Source organism: Heterodontus francisci, unplaced genomic scaffold, assembly GCF_036365525.1.
Source record: "Heterodontus francisci isolate sHetFra1 unplaced genomic scaffold, sHetFra1.hap1 HAP1_SCAFFOLD_201, whole genome shotgun sequence".
Classification (NCBI taxonomy): domain Eukaryota; kingdom Metazoa; phylum Chordata; class Chondrichthyes; order Heterodontiformes; family Heterodontidae; genus Heterodontus; species Heterodontus francisci.
This window is the reverse complement of record NW_027141653.1, coordinates 3,397,749-3,413,398: the sequence shown is the minus strand read 5'-3', so window position 1 is coordinate 3,413,398 and position 15,650 is coordinate 3,397,749. Positions and strand designations below refer to the sequence as shown.

Below are 15,650 nucleotides of genomic sequence, written 5' to 3'. Positions count from 1 at the left end.
CTCTGTTCTTACTGAAACATCTAAATCCCGGAACCTGCAACATCCATTCCTGCCCCTGCTCTACCCATGTCTCTGAAATGGCCACAACATCAGGATCCCAGGTACCAACCCATGCTGCAAGCTCACCCACCTTATTCCGGATGCTCCTGGCGTTGAAGTAGACACACTTTAAACCAAGTTCTTGCTTGCCAGTGCCCTCTTGCGTCCCTGTACCCTTATCCCCTACCTCACTACTCTCAACAGCCTGTACACTGGAACTACAATTTAGGTTCCCATTCCCCTGCTGATTTAGTTTAAACCCCCCCGAAGAGCACTAACAAATCTCCCCCCCCCAGGATATTGGTACACCTCTGGTTCAGGTGAAGACCATCCTGTTTGTAGAGGTCCCACCTACCCCAGAAAGAGCCCCAATTATCCAGGAAACCAAAACCCTCCCTCCTACACCATCCCTGCAGCCACGTGTTCAACTCCTCTCTCTCCCTATTCCTCTCTTCGCTAGCACGTGGCACGGGCAACAACCCAGAGATAACAACTCTGGTTGTTCTCGCTCTAAGCTTCCACCCTAGCTCCCTGAATTTCTGCCTTAAATCCCCATCTCTCTTCCTACCTATGTCGTTGGTGCCTATGTGGACCACGACTTGGGGTGCTCCCCCTCCCCCTTAAGGATCCCAAAAACACGATCAGAGACATCACGTACCCTGGCACCTGGGAGGCAACACACCAACCGTGAGCCTCTCTCGTTCCCACAGAACCTCCTATCTGTTCCCCTAACTATGGAGTCCCCAATGACTAATGCTCTGCTCCTCTTCCCCTTTCCCTTCTGAGCAACAGGGACAGACTCTGTGCCAGAGACCTGCACCCCATTGCTTACCCCTGGTAAGTCGTCCCCCCCAACAGTATCCAAAACGGTATACCTGTTGTTGAGGGAAACGGCCACAGGGGATCCCTGCACTGCCTGCTGGTTCCCTTTCCTTCCCCTGACGGTAACCCATCTACCTACTGCTTTTACCTGAGGTGTGACTGCCTCCCTATAACTCCTGTCAATAATCCCCTCCACCTCCCGAATGATCCGAAGTTCATCCAGCTCCAGCTCCAGTTCCCTAACGCGGTCTGCCACTGCCTAAATAAATAGTTTTCCCTTACCCAGCAGTCCCCTGGTCCTTCGAAACAAAAGGGGATTAACTTGTAACTTACTGAAATTGACCGCTCAGCTGTAAATCCGCTCCGCACCTCGTTCTGTCAAAGCTGCTCCTCACAAAAAGAACAAGATTTTAAAACTGCCCAAATAAGTAGTTTTCCCTTACCCAGCAGTCCCCTGGTCCTCCGAAACAAAAGGGTATTAACTTGTAACTTACTGAAATTGACTGCTAAGCTGTAAGTCCGCTCCGCACCTCGTTCTGTCAAAGCTGCTCCTCGCAAAAAAAAAGTCCTAAGAAATTTAGTGAACCAATACTCCAGTTGTTTCATTGTCACCATTACTGATACAAGCTATTTATTGCTGATTTATTTCATTAACTGAACTTAAATTCTGCAACTGTGGTGATGGTATTTGAAATCACTGTCACCAGATTATTGCTGGGATTTGAAATCACTGTCACCAGATTACTGATGGGAATTGAAATCACTGTCACCAGATTATTGATGGGATTTGAAATCACTGTCACCAGATTACTGATGGGATTTGAAATCACTGTATCCAGATTATTGCTGGGATTTGAAATCACTGTCACCAGATTACTGATGGGATTTGAAATCACTGTCACCAGATTATTGCTGGGATTTGAAATCACTGTCACCAGATTACTGATGGGATTTGAAATCACTGTCACCAGATTATTGCTGGGATTTGAAATCACTGTCACCAGATTACTGATGGGATTTGAAATCACTGTCACCAGATTATTGCTGGAATTTGAAATCACTGTCACCAGATTACTGATGGGATTTGAAATCACTGTCACCAGGTTATTGCTGGGATTTGAAATCACTGTCACCAGATTACTGATGGGATTTGAAATAACTGTCACCAGATTATTGCTGGGATTTGACATCACTGTCACCAGATTATTGCTGGGATTTGAAATCACTGTCACCAGATTACTGATGGGATTTGAAATCACTTTCACCAGATTACTGATGGGATTTTAAATCACTGTCACCAGATTATTGCTGGGATTTGAAATCACTGTCACCAGATTACTGATGGGATTTGAAATCACTGTCAGCAGATTATTGCTGTGATTTGAAATCACTGTCACCAGATTATTAGTCCAGGCCTGTGGATTACTAGTGCAGTAAATATAACCACTATTTTACTGTAGCCTGGGGTGCATCAATGGGCTCATTATGAATAAATGTGTGTGTCAGTGTGTGTGGTTTTGGAATATATTTGTGTGTATCTTTGTGTATAAATGTACTTAGGTGTTATTAATAAATAAAACAGAAATAAATAAACAGATAATTTTTTTGAATAAGACAATTCAACCTGAATAAATAATAGATTCGTGCAAATAAGCATGTAAGCAGAATTTAACATAAGAAATCAAAGATGTTCCAGTTTAACATGGATGAAAGGAAGAGCAAATGTAACAGGGCTTTAAGGTGATAAACTCATAGAATCAGTGACTGGTTACAGCGCAGAAGGAGGCCATTCAGCCTATCGTGTCAATGCTAGCTCTCTGCAACAGCAACTCACCCAGTCCCACTCCCCTGCCTTTTCTTCATTGCCCTGCAAATTTTTCTCCTCAGATAATTATCCAATTCTCTTTTGAAGGCCTCGATTGAACCTGCCTCTGCCGCACTCTCAGGCAGTGCCTTCCAGATCCTAACCACTCGCTGCTTAAAATAGTTTTTCCTCATGTTGTCATTAATTCTTTAGTCAATCATTTTAAATCAGTGTCCTCTGGTTGTAGATCCTTCCAGCAATGGGAACGGTTTCTCCCTATCTACTCTGTCCAGACACAAGAACACAAGAACATCAGTAGTATGAGACATGGTCCATTTTCCTGCTGATTTTTCTATTGCCTCACCTCAATAACTACAATAACAATCATCTCCTTGGGTTTCATGGTTTATTGAATGCATTTGCAGTCCTGACACAGTGTGAATCCACAGAAGTCATCGATAAGGTCCATCTACTGCCCCGTGACATGGTGCAGCTAGCTCTATTCTGTCAATGAAAGTAATTCGCATTGGCATTACATACTATATTGCTTGCTTGCTAGCTAATGCATTTTGCTGCTCTCCATTGATGGTTGTATGCTACATTATTTATAGGGAGAAAATATGTTTTAAATCGGACTGTGTTTTGAAGGCATCAGATTGGCTATACAATTTATATACAGATTAGTTGCCCCATGTCCGTGGCTGAGTCAATAATTTTGTCAAATGTCCATGGTGCAAAATCAACATGTCAGTGCCTATCCCTGCACAGATAAGAGGGGCTCTCTCTTCATTTAGGGCGGGGGGAGGGGGAATGGCTTTCCCAGAAGACATAAGTCTCAAAGAACTCATCCATTCAGAGTTTTGACTGAACTGAACTGCACAGAATGTTGTGAGAGAGCAATCCAGTTCCTTTTTCCACTCTCTTGGGGCTTGAGGAAAAAATGTTCTTTAAAACAAAGAAAGAAATGCACTGGACACATTCAACTGGAGAAACTGGATCAAAATTCTTTGCCGCTGTTTGTTGTTCCACCTCCCCTAAAGTTTTAATGGGTGTATGTGGCGTGGTAATGGAATGATGGAAACTCGGAAACCCCAAGGTAGATTTGCCCAGATTTGTGCTGAGCTGACGTACCACATTTAGTCTCAGTGTCCTTAATTTAAGAATGGGAAAACGTAGCCAGGATTCCTCCTCCTAATAGCAATTCAGTGACTTGATGTCAATTACACAGGTATGGACCTGAGGCAAGGGAGAGATTAAGCTCAACTTGTGATGTGCTCCAAGCAGCCTGTCAACAATGGCTCTCCCAGCTCATATATGAAGAATGTTCTAGAAGGCTGACCGAACCCATGGATCATAATCCTAGTGAGGACTCAACAACCAGAGGAGGAGAAAAAGTAAAAAAAAAAACAATGATTGGATAAAATAATTGAAATGCTGTTTGTAAAGTTATATATAATGCAATAGTTCATGCTGCAACAAAACAACATGATGTGGGTTTGAACCCGTAAGTGCCCAGCAGTAATATTCTCCATCTACAGACTAGGAGGCTCCTCAGTGAAAGTGAAATTGGAGTGTCAGCCTAGGACATGAAAGCTAGTGCCAGTTATTTTAGCAAACCAAGACACACAGGTTCAACTGGTAGAAAGCAAAATTAGGACTGATGTCAGGAAGTTCCGTACACAAATAGTGATCGCCGTGTGGAAAAGACTTCCAGATAGGGCAATGAAGATAAAAAAGCTTGTCAACACTGAAGAAACAGTTGGAGAGTGTGGGAGTGAGGGATGCAGTTCTTTCTGCATCAATGAGCTTGAATAGGCCAGATGGCATTCCTCAGAATCCCAATGTTTATAACCTGGAAGGCTGAATTGCTATATGTCTGGGGATAGGTTATCTGTTTGCTTTGTAGTCTGAGTGAAGTGTCTCGCATGGGGAAAACAACCAATGGAAAAGAGGTAACTCACCTGCATGAGACTCTCTCTCATGCAGTGACAAGGTTATGATAAGCATGGTGAGGACACAGAACTGCGAGCTCAAGGTACAGCTAACAGATCTTCAAAACAGATTTGGCAAACCTGTATGTATTTTACATCACCTCTTTGTAAAACCCAAGATCTTATTCACAAATGTGTTTCTGAATCTATTTCACTAATCCTCACATCAACTGGATCCATTATTAAGTCTTTGTGGTCAAAATCCTGAAGTTCCCTCTTACATTTTGGGTGTATTTAGACTGCATTTTTGATCAGTGTGAAGTGGTTTCAGCTTTGCACTGACACTTTTATTATGTTCATTCAGAGGTAATGTAATATCCATCTTCGAAAAGGGTGACAGAACTAAGCCGAATAATTGCAGCCCAGTTAATTTAACATCTATGTGAGTTGAGTGAGTATCTTCAAGACTGAGATTGGTGGAGTGTTGGACACGAATGGAAACAAGGGAAATGGGGATAGGGTGGGAAATGGATTGAGGTAGAAGATCAACCATGATCTTATTGGATGGTGGAGAGGCTCGAGGGGCCGTACAAACTACACCCGCTCCTATTTCTTATTTTCTAGGTCAATGTTTAGAATCTTTAAAGATAAAATTACTAAATATCCAAGTGAGAAAATTATTAGAAGTAGAAACACTGGTTTCATAAAGGAAAATCGTGCTCGACAAAACCCAATAGAGTTCTTTTGAAGTGACAGATAATGGTGGCCGTGTGTAGAGGGACATTCGGAATGCCTTGGAAAAGTTAGTAGAGAGGAGACCATTGGAGAAGATTAACACTGTTGGAATTAGAGGAATGGGATGAAATGGGATTAAAAACGAGTTCTGAGGGAGGGGAGAATAGGAGTTATGGGCAGTTTCTCCGAGGGGATGGAAGTGGGTAGCAGTGCCCCAGACGGTTCTGTTCTCGTGCTGCTAATTTGTAGTGTGTAAGGTCACTTGTACACTTGGCGAGGAGTGAATTATGGTGCAGGGCATGGGGAAGATGCAAAAAGACCATCTTTAAGAAAAGGAGTCTGGCCTCAATGGTCCGGGTGGAAACACTTGTGACACCATGCAGTCATATTGACTCCCTCGTCTGCATGGGTTTGGCCTGTGTTGACAGCCCGAGCAATAAGGGAATAATTTTTTTTCTACAGAATGTAACATTTGTTTCGCTTTCGGTTGAGTTGAAGAATGACGGTTTTTATACAATTGAGAAACCGGTTCTTGCAAACTGTTTGTTTCTCTTATGGAGTTTGTTGAACCCAGACTGAGTCACAACACTTCAATAACCTGAAACATTCTCAGCACAGTAACTTTTTATTCATGTGATTGTGTTTTTTACTCCCCAGATCTGGAAGACAGCAGCTTGACAGATGATATTGAGTCTTCAAGCACTTCACTGAGTTGCTGTGCTTCCAGCAGAGGCTCTGCAGCAAAAGCAGGCTTGCCTTCCGAAGACTGCACTACTAAACAGACCATACAACTTACCGAAGAAATCCAGAACCCACAAGTCAAACAAAACTCATCCCTGACCTTTTGTAAATGTGTTCCCTTTCTCTACAAGCATGAAAAAACATGAGGTAATCAAGATTAGAGCCGTCTGACAATCTGGTCCATTCAAGCACAGGGAATATAATTTTTTGGAGGTGTGGGAGATGGTTGTAAATAGTTAAGGATCTAAAGGCTAAGTGTGTTGATGAGCAACATTGTGGTAGAACGCGAAGAAATTTGAGACCAGAGAAGCATTCGTTCTACAAAACACCAGCGTTAATCTAGCATGACCTCTAATAATGCCTCATCAAAAACATGACTATAATTCATAACCGAGTTCCTTTAACTTCTGTAAACAGCTGCTTTGAAACCGTTTGCAAACATAATCACATATATTGTAGATTTTTTAAAACCCAGGGTAATAAGTTCCTCTCCTTCCCAGAGATTTAAGTTATTATAATTCTCAAATGACATTAATAGGATTGTCCCAATCAGTAGCCATTTGACCTGTCTGCTTTTGTAGACTAATTACACTCTATCCTCAAGGCTCAATGGGAACTCAGTGCATTTGTGTAAAAACCAGACAGGGAATTGTGAAAATATACTAAATCTGTGTTTTTTAAGATGCTGAAAACAAATTGCACGTTTTAATTTAGAAACGCAGTTTCTCGAGTTCCCCAGTGGTCTGGTGGTAAAGGCACTGCCGTTCACCTGACATTCAACCACATGAACCAGAGGATCTCAGGTTTGATTCCCACTCTTGGCTGAGTTAGCTAATTTCAACTAGAGTCACTGTCGGGGCTGCTGCAGTTACCTCAGTCACCACTTGAACCATGTAGGTTTGGTGCTCCGAAGTCGGAGATGATAAAGGGGGTGAGAAAGAGAACGGTGGGCTCATTCCCTGTCTCTGTTCAAGTTTTGGAGCTGGGGGATCCTCCAAACACCACCAGGTTTCATCAATTTCTGTCTCCGCTGGGCAAGCTAATATTGTCACTTGCTGTCCTCTCATCCTCTTCGCAACCACTCACAATCACTCTGGTGAGCAGATTGTTGAGGTATTTGCTGTTTGCTTCTCTCATTGCAGTGTGTCAGGGGCCTGGAGAACATGACCTTTGGAGATGCTGGATGGTTTTGGAGGGTGCTGGACTTAATCATTATCCTGTTGAGGAATAAGCAGAACAAAGAGATGCTAGCGCTTGAGGTGCTGTCATACCTGTCGAAGAACATGATTCAGTTGAGAGCAAACACTAATCCACCCTTTGTCGATACAATCCTCAGCAGAATTCAGTCACTCTTTGAGGGAAGGTGTGAGAAAGTACTGGTGGAAATGTTCCAATGTGTTGGGAAACTTGACCAAGCGGAATCTGAGGGTGAAGATCTTTCTTCTACCAACAGGTCCATTCCAAACTGGTTCACTTATTGTTGTACTTGGATGGAAAGAGTGAGGAGATCATCAGATCTTGTAGGTCAACACTGTGGATGATCTTGCCACTTACTGGATCTGCCGAGGCTTCCTCATTGATATCTAGAGGAGCCCAATGGGAGTTACATGGACTTCCTCAGATACCTATCACAGCAGTTAGTTTAAGATGCTTCGAAACCTGTGGAGCTTTTATCAGTTCTCCAAGGAAGACAGTCACAGTGACTGCCTGACAGTGTTGGATCTTAAGGATGTGAGAAGCCAGCTGCTCCACAATACCAGGCAGACTGGGACCAGCATATTCCACCATTGCTCTGGCAGCAGAACAACCCCCTTGTTGAATTTGCAGAGGTTCATCATCTGTTCCCATCCTCCATTTCTTTCCATGTATTCAGCTCCGTCTCTATAATTGTCTGATTCAAAGGGATCTTTAGTGTCTCCACACTATTGACACACAAATCCCTACTTATAGATGTTTGAAATTTAGCTGTGAATTCTCTCTGCTGTGATTCACTCTCAGAAACAAAACCATTGATCAGAGAAAGATCAATTCCTATACCATGGATTGTGAGTTATTCTTCAATAATGAGCAGGAGCAGCTCCGAGAACACGCAGTGACCTTTTCAACTTTACTCCTGCAGCAGCTGGAACGTGTCTGACCCGCCCGGTGGGTTACCTGGTGGACGAGCTGTGTAATGAACTGCTGCTGTCCCCCACCAGAATGAAACCTAAAGACACAGACCCCGATCCTCCTCCACCTCCTCCTCTTCAGAACAACAAACTGATCATTCTTTCAACATGACCTACACATTTGTAAATGTATGGATTGTAATTAAATAAATATTCTGTTGTGTTATTGTAACTATTGGTGAATCTTCAAACCCATTCAGGGAGGCAGTATTCCTGACACAGAGCAGCAGTGAGCAGGAGGAACTGGGGATAACATTGAGGAGAAATCTGTCTCTCCCCGGGGGTGACAGAAGCAGGAGGTCTCAGCTGAGGATTCCAAGAGCAAGATCTCTGAGGCCTCGGCTGGTAAAGATCAATGATTGATGAGCATTGGTCTCACACACAGGCTGTGGAGACAGTCTCTTCTCTCCTGGTGCAGATGACGGGACAATTAGAGGAGTCCAGAACTCACACCGACAACACAATGAGGGAGGCAACACATGAAGTGAGGAAGACCCTGGGCACTGGCCGTCCAGGAGATCAATGTAGCTGCCAACCAGACATTAGGAGGAGGGTAGAAGAGCTCTGGTCACTTCTACAGTGACAACAGTTACTGCTTCCATAGCTGGCATTCTGACAACGTAGCCTTGACTGCTCAGAAACTGCAGTGTCATCATCATTGCCATAACTCCTGGTAAATCCGTAATCCAGAATTAGCCCACTGTGTGTTCACATTTAGCCATTTCTCCCCCGTCGCCCCAGTCATTTGATTCTGGTGGGTGCACTGTCACAAAATGATCAGAGTTACAGAGGCTCAGAGAGGGAAATCATGGCAGAAATCCCAGTGGTCACTTCTGGTTTTGCTGTGGGGCCATGTCCCACTTCACTTGCCAGACCAGCTCCCAGAAGTGGGTGGTTTTCGGAAGGAAATTCCAGCTGGTGATTTTGGGATACGGGTGCTGTGATAATAAGACTCGTCTGTTTGAAATCTGGTTTTCACACAACATTCTGATGACCATAATTTGAAATTGCCTGGAGGCATGAAAACAGAAAGCTGCAGTTCATCACTCGAGTGCTGATTCGAAGCAATGTTCTTGGTGCAGTATAAGTGGGTTCCACACACACATTTCCACTGAAGGTGTGAAGTGTGCTGTCTGACACACAGCAGCATGTTTCAGGATCACTCAGGGACTGAGGGAACGAAGGCACAGGTTCACAGATACAGTACTGGAGTTCCTGATCGAGGAGGTCCAAAGGAGGAGGAATGTCCTGTACTTGCAGAGGAGAAGGAGTCCACCTCCCTCTCCTGTCTCTCCTGTCCTTCTTCCTGCCACGGCTGTTGCTGCTCAGCCTGGCCTCGTGTCCTCCTCCCATTTCTCTCGCAGACCGAGCAAGATGTCAATGACCAAACGCTCCCTTTCTCCTGCTGATTCCTATAAAGTTTGCAATAAGGTGGAGTAACACAGCACTTACTCTTTATAGGTGAAATCCTCAGAGTATTTCCCGAATCAATGCTGACAGAGTGTTGGTGAAGTCTTGACAAAGTTTCCAAGAAAGTCTCCCAACTTGTTTCAAATGTCCTCTTCAAACCTCCAGCAGTAAGTGAACAGTAAAAGGTGATTAATCTTTAAATAGCACTTGAAATCCTCAGTGATAACTTGTTTACTCCTGTCACTGTCAGGAGATGGTGTGAGTTCAAGAGCCAGCCACCAAAATGCTGAACTGAGCAAGATGTCGATGACTAAACACTCCCTTTGTCCTGGTGACTCTGATAGGGAGGGGTCGACCCAACTCACAATCTCACTGATTTCACACAAATCATAAACTGCAGGACTGTCTGTGAAATTAACCTCCAATGTAGCATTCAAAATAAAATATGAATTCATAATTTAATAGTTTGTTTTAAAACTCCTCTGTGGTCACTGTGATACAAAAACACTTCACTTCCTTCATGTGATGATGTGATCTTCCAAAAGGAAATTGAAACAGTCCTCGTTCAGGAGTGAGAATTCTTCTGGTCACTGGCTGCAGAGTTAAAGGTGCCAACAATAGCTTCCTCTCTTGCGGATTTCCACTGCAATCACGGTTTCATACAACAAGGAAAGTGTTTACCAGCATCTATCAGCAGTTTGGAATTCTGTTGTGTATATAGGAAAGGGAGGTGGGAACAGGACAGGTACATGGGATTAGGACGGCTGCTCATGTGCAGGATGATCACCAGTAATCTATCAGAGATCAGATTACACCAGAGAGACTCCAAAAGAGAAACTGGTGTTGAATTTGTGAGGCTTGCTTTGTGGAATGCTTTAGTGTTTGATGAGAATGTTGAACCAGTGAAATTTTGCAGCTCTGGGATGGCAGTTACCTGAATAGATATTATAATATTTATTGCAACATTAAGGTACCATGTGTACTGAGTGTAACAACGTTAGCAGCATCCAATCATACAGCTGTGAAATATCTACAAATGTTGCTATTTATGTCGTGAGACAAATTAAAAAGTGTTTAATTTCTCTGCGATTTAAGTAGACATCTAGTCACTGGACCCAGAACCCTGAAGTGGAAAAAAATCATTCTCGTTCCCGAAGGACTGCCTAAGAAGAAGAAGAAGAAGAAGAAGAAGAAGAAGAAGAAGAAGAATGGAATAAAGTAACACCCTGACAGTTCATTAAATGTCTGTATGGAACCTTGCAGAATTTGGAAGACAGGCAGAAAAGTCAAAGTCACTGTCCTGGTCCCAGGTCCTCCACTCTTCCAATATTGCATATTTACATCTCTATAAAGGAGATAGCTTTTTGGTAAAGGAGCAGAATTCCTGCTGTGTATTTGTGTGAGGTCCTGGGTTCAAATCAGACATAAGCCCTCATTTCGCCAGTAACATTAGAACTTGTAAGTGAAGTATTTAATACTTTTTCCCATGCGAATTGTGAAATTTACAATAGTCTGCTACAAAAGAGGTTGAACCTCTGTTGAAAAAGGGAGCGAAGGAAAGACCGAGTAATTACAGGCCAGTCAGACTAACCTCAGTCATGGCCCAATAACTGGAACCTATTCTGAGAGACAGAATAAACTGTCAGTTCGAAAAGCACAGGTTAATCAAGGATAGTCAGCATGGATTTTTAAGCGAAGATCTTGTTTAACCAACTTGATGGAATTTTTTGAAGAAGTAACAAGGAAGATAAATGAGGGTAGTGCAACTGACGTGTCCCACATGGATGTTAGCAAGGCATTTGACAAGGTCCCACATGGCAGACTGGTTAAAAAAATAAAAACCTATGGGATACAGGGAAATGCAGTAAGGTGGATACAAAATTAGCTCAGTGGCAGGAAACAAAGGGTAATTGTTGACGGGTGTTTTAGCGACCGAAGGGCTGTTTCCAGTGGTGTTCTGCAGGGCTCAGTACCAGGTCCCCTGCTTTTTGTGGTACATATTAGCGATTTGGAAGTAGGGGGCATGATCAAGACCGTTGCAGACGACACAAAGATTGGCCATGAGGTAGATAATGAGGAGGATAGCTGTAGGCTGCAGGAAGATATTGATGGTTTGGTCAAGTGGGCAGAAAAGTGACAAATGGAATTCAACCTGGAGAAGTGTGAGGTGATGCATTTGGGGAGGTCAAACAAGGCAACAGAATACACGATACTGAGAAGTATAGAGGAAGTGAGAGACCTTGGATTGAATGTCCACAGATCCCTGAAGATGGCAGGACAGGTCGATAAAGTGGTTAAGAAGGCAGATGGAATCCGTTCCTTTGTTAGCCGAGGTATAGAATACAAGAGCAGCGAGCTTATGCTGCAACTGTATAACTCATTGGTTCGGCTACAACTTGAGTTCTGTGTGCAGTTCTGGACACCTCATTACAGAAAGGATGCAATTGCACCAGAGAAGATACAGAGGAGATTTACAAGGATGTCGCAAGGACTGGAAAAATGCAGCTATGAGGAAAGACTGGATAGGCTGGGGCTGTTCTACTTGGAACAGAGAAGGTTGAGAGGAGATCTGATTGAAATGTACAAAATTTTGAGCGGTCTAAATAGAGTGGAAGCGCAGGGTCTATTCACCTTAGCAGAGAGGTCAGTGACGAGGGGGCATAGATTTAAAGTGATTGGTAGAAAAATTAGAGGGGTGACGAGGAAAATCCTTTTCACCCAGAGGATGGTGTGGGTGTGGAACTCACTGCCTGAAAGGGTGGTTGAGACAGAAACCCTCAACTCATCCAAAAGGAGTCTGGATAATCACCTCAAGTGCCGTAATCTGCAGGGCCACGGACCAAATGCTGGAAGGTGGGATTAGAACAGGTGGATCATTTTTCAGCCGCCACAGACATGATGGGCCAAGTGGCCTCTTTCTGTGCGCTCAACTTTCTATGATTCTGTGATTCTTAACTCTCTCCAGCATCTTGTTTATTAAATTTCTTGTTTTTCTTGTTTTTCACTTTGTCGATGCCTTTGAATAATTCTGGATCCTTCTTCAGAGTGTCTTCTTTCACCAGGTATTTCTGACCTCTGATGATGTTGATCGTAATCAGCTTCAATTCGCTGATAGTTTTGGAACTGAGCAGATTTCCTTTGCTTGAGTCTACAACATGGAACTCAGTCTGACATGTGGACCCATGGGAGGATTTGAATGCCACCCCTGCGTTGGAGTTGCATCCATCCAATAAGAGAGCGAACAGAAGTGACACTTCTGTCAGTCGAACATGAGACTTTTAATGGCAGGGTTGTGAGTTTGAGTGCCATTCTGTTTTTCCCTTTTTTAAGGCATCATGAGCAGAGAGTACAGGGAGTGTTTGAAATGAGCGAGTCTCGCTTTGATTCAGGACTCTGACCTCTCTGCAGCATCTCACTTTGAAAGATTGAATGTGATTTCATTTCATTCTCAGCTCAGGTTCTGTGCGGCTCAGTGGCACTTCTGGCTGTCTCCCGCTTCACAATCCATCAGTACTGAGAAAGCAATGGGGAATATTACTCACATGTTGTGTTCTTTATTTTTTTGGAAAACTTGAATGTATGTATTTTCTTCCAAAACAAAGACACTAAGCCACTGTTAATGTAGGGCTGAAATAGTTCAGTTGGGAGAGCGTTAGCCTGAAGATCTAAAGGTCCCTGGTTCAATCCCGGGTTTCAGCAATTCTGCTTCCTTATGCGTCCCTGGCCTTGGTTCTGATTTTCCAGTTGCACAATTTACTTTGAAATTATTTACCAAGCACCAGTGGAATTAATTTGAGAAACAACACAGAGTCATTTACAGCACAGAAGGTGGTCGTTTGGCTTTTCACGTCCATGCTGGCTCTCCCCGGAGCAATCTAGTCAGTTCCACTCACCAGCTCGATCCCTTTCCTCCTGCAAGTTTCTTTTATTCAAGTATCCATCCAATTTCCTTTTCAAATCATTGATTGTCTCTGCTTCCACCACACTCGTGGGCCAAGTCATTACCACCCACAACATAAAAAAGTTCCACCTCATCAAGGATGGGAAATACTTATATCTTCCATATTTACTTATTCTATATTTCTATGAGAATAGACTGGCAGTCAACATGAAAGGGAACCCAAAACCCTTCGAGCAGCATGAAAATGATAAGTGGGTAGTAAGAAGTTGCATCGGGCCTATTAGGGACAAAAACGTTAATATAAGCTTCGAGGTGCAGAGCAATGTTAATCTACTTAATGAGTACTTTGTATCAGTGATCACTAAGGAAGTGGAATTAGACAAAATATCAGTCGAAGTGAAGAGAGTAGAGGCAATGGAGAGAGTTCCATTTATGAGAGGGAGGTACTAAAAAGGCTGGCTGTGCTTAGGGAAGATAAATCACCTGGTCCGGATGGCTCGCATCCAAGGTTGCGAAAGGAAATGCGGATGCAGATAACGGAAGGGCTTGCTATAATCATCCAATCTTCCCTGGATACGGGGGAGGTGCCAGAGGATTAAACAGTGGCAAATGCAACACCCTTATTCAAGAAAGGGTGTCAGGACAGTCTGGGTAACTACAGGCCAGTTAGATTAACAGCAGTGGTGGGTAAGGTTTTAGAAAGAATAATCAGGGTAAAAAATCAACAGTCACTTGGAGAGGTTTGAGTTAATTAAGGAGAGTGAGCATGGATTTATAAATGGGAGTTCATGCTTGACTAATCTAACTGCATTTTTGATGCACTAACAGAGCAGGTTGATGAAGGGAATGCAGTGGATGTTATTTATATGGATTTCAAGGAAGCGTTTGACAAGGTACGACATAAAAGGGCGGTTCACACAATTGAGGTTCGTGGTATAGGAGGGTCAGTGTCCAATTGGATAGAAAATTGGTTTAAGGACAGAAAACATCGAGTCTTATGAAATGGTTCTTTGTCAGACTGGAGGATAGTCGACAGCGGTGTTCCCCAAGGGTCAGTGCTAGAACCACTGCTTTTTTTGCTAAAGGTAAGTGACTTGGATCTTGGAATACAGAGTAGAATCTCAAAATATGCCGATGACACCAAACTTGGAGGTGTGGCAAACAGTGAGGATGATATGAACTGCCTGCAACAGGACAGTGATAGGCTAGCAGAATGCGCAGACAGGTGGCAGATGGAATTTAATAGTGACAGGTGTGAGGTGATGTATGTTGGCAGAAGGAATATGGAGAGGCAATATATACTTAATGGCACAGTTCTAAAGAGTGTGCTGGAATAGAGGGACTTGGGGTTCATGTGCATCAATCTTTGAAGGTGGCAAGACGTATTGGGAGAGTGGTTCGCAAAGCATATGGGATCTTGGGCTTTATAAATAGAGGCATTGAGTACAAACGCAGGGAAGTTATGCTGAACCATTATAAAACTCTGGTTAGGCCCCAATTGGAGTGATGCTTCCAGTTCTGCTCAGCAGACTTTAGAAAGAATGTGAGGGTCCTTGAGAGGACGCAGAGGCGATTTACCAGAATGGATCCAGGGATGGGGGATTTTAGTTACAAGGTTAGGTTGGAAAAGCTAGGATTATTCTGCCTATATCAAAGGAGATTGAGTGGGGAATTGATAGAGGTGTATAACACCTCTAGAGAACAGACCATCCTGGACTGGGTATTGGGTAATGAGAAAGGATTAGTTAACAATCTTATTGTGTGGGGTCCCTTGGGGAAGTGCGCCCATAAAATGATAAAATTCTTCATTAAGATGGAGAGTGAGAGAGTTGATTCCGAGACTCGGGTCCTGAATCTAAACAAAGGAAACTATGAAGGTATGAGGCGGGAGTTGGCTATGATAGATTGGGGAACGTTACTTAAAGGGTTGACAGTGGATAGGCAATGGCTAGCATTTAAAGAGCGCATGGATGAATTACAACAATTGTTCATTCCTGTCTGTGCAAAAGTAAAACAGGAAGCGTGTCTCAACTGTGGCATACAAAAGAAATTAAGGAAAGTATTGGATGCAAGGAGGAGAAATATAAAATGGCCAGAAC

General features: G+C 43.3%; 1 non-coding gene across 1 annotated transcript; it reads left to right on the top strand.

The window, feature by feature from the left end:
- The first annotated feature begins 13,276 nt into the window (after positions 1–13,276).
- trnaf-gaa (transfer RNA phenylalanine (anticodon GAA)) lies at positions 13,277–13,349 on the top strand. Its single transcript has one exon. It is a non-coding gene; the product is annotated as a tRNA-Phe (tRNA).
- Positions 13,350–15,650: the final 2,301 nt, after the last annotated feature.